At 45.3% G+C, this 8,572-nt stretch overlaps 1 non-coding gene across 1 annotated transcript; it reads right to left on the minus strand.

The window, feature by feature from the left end:
* Window positions 1–8,290: 8,290 nt before the first annotated feature.
* On the minus strand, window positions 8,291–8,364 carry Trnat-agu (transfer RNA threonine (anticodon AGU)). The gene has a single exon. It is a non-coding gene; the product is annotated as a tRNA-Thr (tRNA).
* Between the last annotated feature and the right edge of the window lie 208 nt (window positions 8,365–8,572).

The following is an 8,572-nucleotide window of genomic DNA, read 5'->3' on the forward strand; positions in this document are numbered from 1 at the left end:
ACATCGTGCAGCCCGCCTCCAGTGGTGTCGCGACAGGCGTGAATGGAGGGACGAATAGAGACGTGTCGTCTTCAGCGATGAGAGTCGCTTCTGCCTTGGTGCCAATGATGGTCGTATGCGTGTTTGGCGCCGTGCAGGTGAGCGCCACAATCAGGACTGCATACGACCGAGGCACACAGGGCCAACACCCGGCATCATGGTGTGGGGAGCGATCTCCTACACTGGCCGTACACCACTGGTGATCGTCGAGGGGACACTGAATAGTGCACGGTACATCCAAACCGTCATCGAACCCATCGTTCTACCATTCCTAGACCGGCAAGGGAACTTGCTGTTCCAACAGGACAATGCACGTCCGCATGTATCCCGTGCCACCCAACGTGCTCTAGAAGGTGTAAGTCAACTACCCTGGCCAGCAAGATCTCCGGATCTGTCCCCCATTGAGCATGTTTGGGACTGGATGAAGCGTCGTCTCACGCGGTCTGCACGTCCAGCACGAACGCTGGTCCAACTGAGGCGCCAGGTGGAAATGGCATGGCAAGCCGTTCCACAGGACTACATCCAGCATCTCTACGATCGTCTCCATGGGAGAATAGCAGCCTGCATTGCTGCGAAAGGTGGATATACACTGTACTAGTGCCGACATTGTGCATGCTCTGTTGCCTGTGTCTATGTGCCTGTGGTTCTGTCAGTGTGATCATGTGATGTATCTGACCCCAGGAATGTGTCAATAAAGTTTCCCTTTCCTGGGACAATGAATTCACGGTGTTCTTATTTCAATTTCCAGGGGTGTATTTTAGTGACTAAATACGAGGCTCATTCAGAAAATCAAGAAAGTTTCCTCACACAAAATCCTATTAAAATTCTGAAAAACGAGAAATATCAGATTTACTGCTGTCTTTCGTTTTCTTTTCCATATAGTCACCTTGAACGTGGAGGCATACACCCTATCTCGAGGCAATCGTATACAGTCACTGTTCATTGGACGGGACAGGCTGATGAATCAACCAGCCCTTGGAAACATTATGGAACAGTTCGCTACCAGCAAAGTGTTGATTGAAATATCTTCCTTTATTTTCTGAAGGGGGGGAATATCGAAGTTACCTGCTTTGGACCGTGCGAATGACAGCCAAATGTCAGACACTAACAGCAACATCTGTATCTACCTGGCGAAACACAGCAGTGGGATAATTAAAGTATTATGTGGAATGTTTCGCAGATAAGTGCGCTTACTGCCTCTGGAGGCATGTAGCGCGTTCCACTCAAAGTGAAGCGTCGAGTCGGCTTAGTAGTGATTGTCACATTTTTTTTAAATTTTCGTAGTACATATGTGATACGTTATTGTCCGTTAAGCCACTCAAGTCACGGACATATTGTCGGACGGCATTAAATATTAAAAAAACTAAATGCGGACGCTGACGACACTCGGAAAGCGTTTGCTGGAGACTCCAGTATGTCCATGGTGAATGCCAGAGGGTCCAATATTATTCGTACCCAAAAACAGAAAGCAGCCGTGAGATAATTGCTTTCAACGATTTCATTTTCTTAGGCTGCTGTATTGAAATACGTCAACGGCACGAAGTGCAATAGGAAGGTCTTTATACGTTGTTGCATACACAGAACGAATGACTGACTTCTACCAAATGGCTGCACAGGGTATATGAATGATTTTGTTTTTACGTTCCGAATGAGGTTGAGATTTTGACCAGGCGACGTATGTAATCTTTCTGGTAAGTAAACGAGTGGTAATGTGAGTGCGATAAGCTCACGAAAGCAAGAAGAATTCATGAGATATTCCTTGATGCAGAGGGAAGAATAAAATTGAAAAAACACTGACTCAAATCAGGTCACGGTGCACCTCATCAGTGGTCATAGGTTATATCCAATATTTGTTTTATCTGGGAAACGGCTCTCGGAAATGTTCCTCCATCCATGGCAGCTGTTAGGTAGCAAGTACATTCTGAGGGTTTGTATAAACGCTGAAGATATAAGGAACTATGGTCATCAGTGGACACAGCTGCACACAGTTTCGGAAACGGTGCTCCGTAATTTCCATGGTTGATCTCCTGCCAGTGAAACGTGCTAGTTTACATTTAAATGTTATCAGTACATACTTGGCTTTTTTTATTATAAGTAGTGTGTAGGATTTAATATTAGAATTAGAACAGAGGCTACTCGCTCGAGTTTGCGAAAACTGTAATAGTTACAAGACACATAGCTGCAGAGTGCCGATTAGAATAGGTACAGAGTAGCTACATAGCATAGTATGCACGAAAAGGGACTGACAAGAATCGAAATCTTCCCGGTACAGCCATGAAATCCAGAACCTGTATCGAATAGGTGTAGAACAGAGAGGAATCAGTTTCATTTCTTTAGTTGGTGATCGACTTATAACAATTTAATTTAATTTCATATTAGTGTACTTATTATGATATGTTAAATATTTCGTTTTGTTTCAAATGACACGAGAACTGTATTTTCAATAATTATGGATTTTAATACACAGCAATTTCGGTATTAAACGACCTCAAACAGAGATAAACGAGAGGATGTATTTATAAAATACCAATAAATAAATATCAATAAATAAATAACATAAAAGTTCTTCGGCATCAGCTGTGTAGTATTAACATCATAATCATCGACTACGCTGTCGTGTCGACAGTCAAGTCTCGATTTTGGACGAAATGTTTCAAATACTTCTGACAACAGTGACCTTTTTTTTCCTTTCCCGACTGGTGCACTCTCAGTTAAAACTTGTTTTGCGACTCGTTGGGGAAAGGTTGTGGCAACGCCAGGTTTCGCCGCCTCTAGCGATGCCACTCACATATGGGGAAACGCCAGGGCTCGTGCGTCTAACCCAAATGCGCTCTAACCCATATTAAACACTTGCCGCTGCGAGCCCTCCACGCACTGCTGATCTTCTGCCTCACATCGGCAACAGGTAGAACGATGACAAGCAAAAGATCCGCAACACGTAGGTTAGTTGCGGTACGCTTGAGTCTTCGAGCGCTCACGATGATTTATCGAGCGTTAATGAGCACAGTCTTACGTAGTCATCTCCCACTGTATCTCCGTTTGCAGATTCGTCGCAAACAAAATCACGTTTTAGTGCATATAACCTCCGAAGGAGGACCATCGAGATACATTGCAGACTCACCCCACATTTTCCCTGCTTCCAGCGTACAAATTGTATGCCAACACATGTCTTCCGGCTATTATTACTTGTAGTCCAACGCTCAGTGTATTATGGGAGCACCGTGACTAAAACATTCGGTAATTCTGTAAGATGATATATAAAGGGATAGTAAAATAACACAGGATACGAAGAAACTGTCGAAAATACCAATTAATGGTTTTCAAAAAGCACTTGCTATTCTTTATTTTTTATTAGCTTATAGATTGTTACCTCATGTTTTCTCAGGTCTGCGCAATTTTCTTTAATTCATAAATTTATGACGCGAGATTTATTGAGAATTCTTGTGACGCTAGTTACCTGCATACCAATGCATGTAGTCACTTTGCAGTGAACAGAAATGACATGGAGAGTAGACCATTTTCCGCAAAGTTGCCTAATGACTATCTACCATAATTGACAGTTAGGTGTTCAGAGAATATCACAGATCATTTGAAAATTACATGTTAAAACTGTCAACATTTCTAGTAAGCGAGCCTCACGTTTCTGGTAAAATTCTCTGCAAGTAGTCAACGTATTCAGTCAACCCTATATAAGCATTGCTTCGCTCAGGCTTCTTATACAGACGACTTTGATACCCGACTCTGTTTCTCTTAGTACTTCGTTTCTGACAGTTAACGTGAAAGACCCCCTGACAGTTGTTCACGCGTGTGAAAAAGTTCAAGGTGTGCCGTGGTTAGGATTGATGTTAAACTGTAGGAATGTGTAGAACAACTGGATGAAGTGTTTCTCAGATCGGAGAAACGTAAGTCTTAATACCTTCACTCGCTCAGTGCCTAGTAAAGTCAACCTTCGGGCCAATGACAGATTTACGTACAACAATGCATCGGAATTGTAACACTGTTCACTTCCCCCTCACTCCCCCTCCCACACACACACACACACACAGATTCTCCTACTATCTCTCCCCTACAGAACTTGCTGACTTCATTTTTACCGTGCCAAAAATGCCTAAAATGTTTTAATCCAAACGCTCATAAATATTATAAAAATTGATGTACGTATATACCCTGAGGAGACAAAAGCCATGGGACAGCGATATGCGAATATAAAGATGGCAGTAGTATCCATTACACGAGGGATAAAAGGGCAATGCACCGTCATTTGTATTCAAGTGATTCATGTGAGAAGGTTTCCGACATGATTATGGCCTCTCGACGGGAGTTAACACAATTTGCACGCGAAATGGTAGTTGGAGCTAGACGCATGGGATATTCGTAAATCGTTACAGGATTCAATATTCCAAGATCCGCAGTGTCAAGAGTGTGCCGCGAATACCAAATCTCAAGCGTTACCTCTTACTACGGTCAACGCAGTGGCTCACGGCGTTCACTTAACGACCGAGAACAACGACGTTTGCATAGAGTTGTCAGTGCTAACAGACAATCAGCACTGCGTGAAACAACCACCGAAATCAATTTGGGACATTTGAGAAACGTATTCGTTAGGACAGTGCGGCGGAATTTGGTGTTAATGGGCTACGTCAGCAGACGACCTATGTGAGAGCCTTAGCTGACAGCGCGACATCGCCTGGAGCGCAGGGATCATGACATATCGATTCGACCCTTAACGATTGGAAAACCGTTGTCTGCTCAGATAAGTCCCTGTTTCACTTGGTAACAACTGATGGTACGGTTCGAGTGTGACGCCGACCTTACGGAGCCATGGACCAAAACTGTCTACAAGGCACTGTGCGAGCTGGTGGTGGCTCCATGGCCCAACTCAACCGATCATTGACTGGAAATGATTGCGTTTTGCTACCTGGGGATCACTTGTAGCCATCTGTGGACTACATGATAAAAAAAGTATGATTTGACATGCCACTGAGCCATTATTGTTCGCGATTGGTTTTAAGGACATTCTAGCCAGATCGAACAAGTGATTTGGCCACCCGGATCGCCCCACATGGATCCCATCGAACATTTATGGGACGTAATCGAGATGTCAGTTCATGCTCAACATACTGCTCTGGCAGCACTTTCGCAATTATGGGCGGCTACAGAGGCAGCATGGCCCAATATTTCTGCAGGGGACTTCCAAGCTACGTCAAGTTGCTGCAGTACACTGGGAAAAAGGAGGTCCAACACAATATTAGGAGGTATTCCATGACTTTTGTCACCTCAGTATATGTATGCATGTATGTATATCAACAATGGAGGAAAAGACAGATTGCTGCTTACTGTAAAGAAGACACATCAAGTTGCAGACAGACACAATTAAGACTCTTGCATAAAGTTTTCGGCCACAGCCTTCTTTAGTAAGAGAGAGAGAGACACACTCCATTCACACACGCAAGCAAGCACACCTCACACACACATGACCGCTAACTCCAGCATCTCGGCCTAGAATGCAACTATCACGTTGGATGCAAGCAGCAATCTGGAGTGGGCGCGGAAAGGGGAGGGGCAGTAATGTATGGGTTAGGAGAGAGACAAATGCCGTCTCGTGGAGTGTTCAGGAATTAGACTGCCAACAGGCACAGCATCAGAAGGTTGTGAGGCAGAGCGGTGGGGAAAAAAGGAACAAAACAAAAGAGGAGTGGGGAAAGATGGGCGGATGCATTGGCAGAGAGCCACAAATAAACAGAGTGGGAGATGAGACTGGGGAGGAGGTGATGGACAGACGGGGTGGAATCTGTGGGGTGGAGAGTGTGGGGACAGTACGTTACCATAGGTTGAGGCTGGGATAATTATAGGAGTGGAGAATGTGCTGTTAGGATAACTCCCATCTGCGCAGTTCAGAAAAGCTGCTGGTGGAGGGAAGGATCGAGATGACTTTGGTAGTGAACCAGCCATTGAAATCAAGTGCGTTATGTTCAGCTGCATGTTGTGCAACATGGTAGTCTGCTTATGAAAAAAATGTTCAAATGTGTGTTAAATCTTATGGGACTTAACTGCTAAGGTCATCAGTCCTTAGGCTTACACACTACTTAACCTAAATTATCCTAAGGACAAACACGCACACCCATGCCCAAGGGAGGACTCGAACCTCTGCCGGGACCAGACTGCTTATCTCTTGCCCAGAGTTTGCCAGTGGCCATTCATCCTGGTGGACAGCTGGTTGGTTGTCATACTGATTAAAAAGCTGTGCAGTGATTGCAGCAGAGCTGGTAAATTACTGCTTTCACAGTTGGCCCAGTCCCTGATGCGGTAGGATAAACCTGTGACAGGATTGGAATAGGAAGTACTGGGTGGGTGGATTGGGCAGGTTTTGTACCAGGGTATTCCACAAGGATATATCCTACTGGCAAAGGGTTGGGATTGGGAGTGGCATAGGGATGGACTAGGATATTGTGGAGGTTGGGTGGGTGATGGAACGCTACTTTAGGGGGGTGGGAGTGGGAAGTATCTCGGATAGAATGTCCCTCATTTCATGGTATGATGATAGGCAATCAAAGCTCTGGTGAAGGATGTGGTTCAGTTGTTCCATTCCAGGGTGATAGTGGGTGATGAAGAAGGGGACACTCCTTTGTGGCTGGTTCTTGTGGGTAGTGGAAGGACTGGAGGTGTGAGAGGAAATTGCATGTGAGATCTGTTTGTGGACAAGGGCTGGGGGACAGTGCCTGTCTGTGGAGGCCTTGGTGAGACCCTCAGCATACTGAGCATTGTATCGCTGCAGATATGCCATCCCTGGGTGGTTCCTTCATCTTCAGAATCAAATCAAAGTCACAAGGACTTAAGTCTGGGGAGTATGGCAGTCTTTGACGTGTGAGGCTAGACTACAGGCAATTGGTCAGAGATGTTGGTCAATGAGGGCTGAAATTCTTTCAGCAAGAGCACAATAACCAGCCACAATGTAGAGCCCAGGATCGTTGTGTTTGTGAATTTTAGGAGCATCTATAAGGTAGATGTGTGGGGTGTCATAGGGGTAAGGAGGAAATTGATTCAGGGGAGATTTTCTGCGAAGACCCTAAGACTTTAAGCAGGGATTGTAATTTGTGTTGGACTTCTGGGATGTGGTCACACTGGCAGAGTTTATAGGTGGAGGAATCAGATAATTGGCGGTGGCCTTCTGCCAGGTGACTGCAGTTCGTAACAACAGTAGAGGAATCTTTGTCTCCAGGTAGGATGATTATTAGTTCAGGATTTGTTCTGAGGTTGTGTATGACTGTTCTTTCTTCTACTGAAAGTTTGGTGTTCTGATGAAGGAACCTGGGGAGGATGGTGAGGCTAAGTTGGGGTAAGGAATTCCTGGAAGGTGACCAGCGAGTGGTTAGGTGGGAGGAGGGGGGGGAGAGGATCACAGTCGGATGGTGGTACGAACTGGAAGAGGCAGAGTTCAATGTTAGAATAAGGGTGGCTTTGCCTGGAGGGGTTAGTGGCAAGGAAGTGCTTCCATTGCAGGGATCGGGAGAAGTAGAGCAGATCTTTTACAAATCCAGAATGGTTAACTTTGGGTGCAGGGCTAAAGATGAGACCTTTGGATAGGACTGAAACTTCTGTGGGGCTGAGGATTTTGGTGGAAAGGTTAACAACAGTGTTACGGGAATGTTTTGGTAGAGAGTTGGTAGGGTGTTTTGGGGGATGTGGCAAGTTTAAAAGGTCAGTTAGGCTGGGTGTAGCTGCTATGATGGGTGGACGAGGAGGAACACTGTGGGTACATTAGGGATTGGATAGTGGTGCCCCAAGGCAGCAGTAGGATGTCAGCAGGTCAGACTGGAAGGTGGTGTCTGGGATGCTCCTCCAGGTGCTGGAGAGTTCCAGGTTCTACGGATCGTTTGTATGATAATTCGTAATGATGAGGACAGTTCATTGCTTTAGCATTACAACCAAGGTACAGTAGCATATGGAAAGCATGCGTACGGAAATTTGAGAAGAACGTGTAATTAGTAAAGAAATATAATAGAAACAAACTCTCACAACTTTGACAGCGTCATAATTTACACAATATAAAATCGAAGTGTACACTCAACGTTGTCAGTTTCGTCAACACTTGTCTGCAGACTGTGCCCTATGAGAGCGTGTGAATAGGGTACGCTCTATTTCTTTCTATTATTTAAACTGAAGGTGGAAGGGGGTGAAAGGAAGGGGAAGGGGATATTGATATCAGCTGCACTAGGACTTCGTGCTGCATCGGCTGCGACGAGTGAAGATGTGTGCCAGACCGGGATTCAAACCAGGGACCTCCTGCTTACTAGGCAGTTGCGTTAACCACTGCGCCACCCGGACACAATGTTTATCGCAACTACACAGACTATCTCGGGACGCTTCTCGGCCGACCCATATTCTCACCTTACACCACCTATCCGCACTCCCTGTCCGTGTGGTGGTGGTAAGTTCCTATGAGACCAAACTGCTAAGATCATCGGTCCCTAGGATTATACACTACTTAATCTAACTTAAACTAACTTACGCTAAGGACAACACATACACCCAT

The sequence above is a fragment of the Schistocerca cancellata genome, chromosome 4 (genome assembly GCF_023864275.1).
Source record: "Schistocerca cancellata isolate TAMUIC-IGC-003103 chromosome 4, iqSchCanc2.1, whole genome shotgun sequence".
NCBI lineage: Eukaryota > Metazoa > Arthropoda > Insecta > Orthoptera > Acrididae > Schistocerca > Schistocerca cancellata.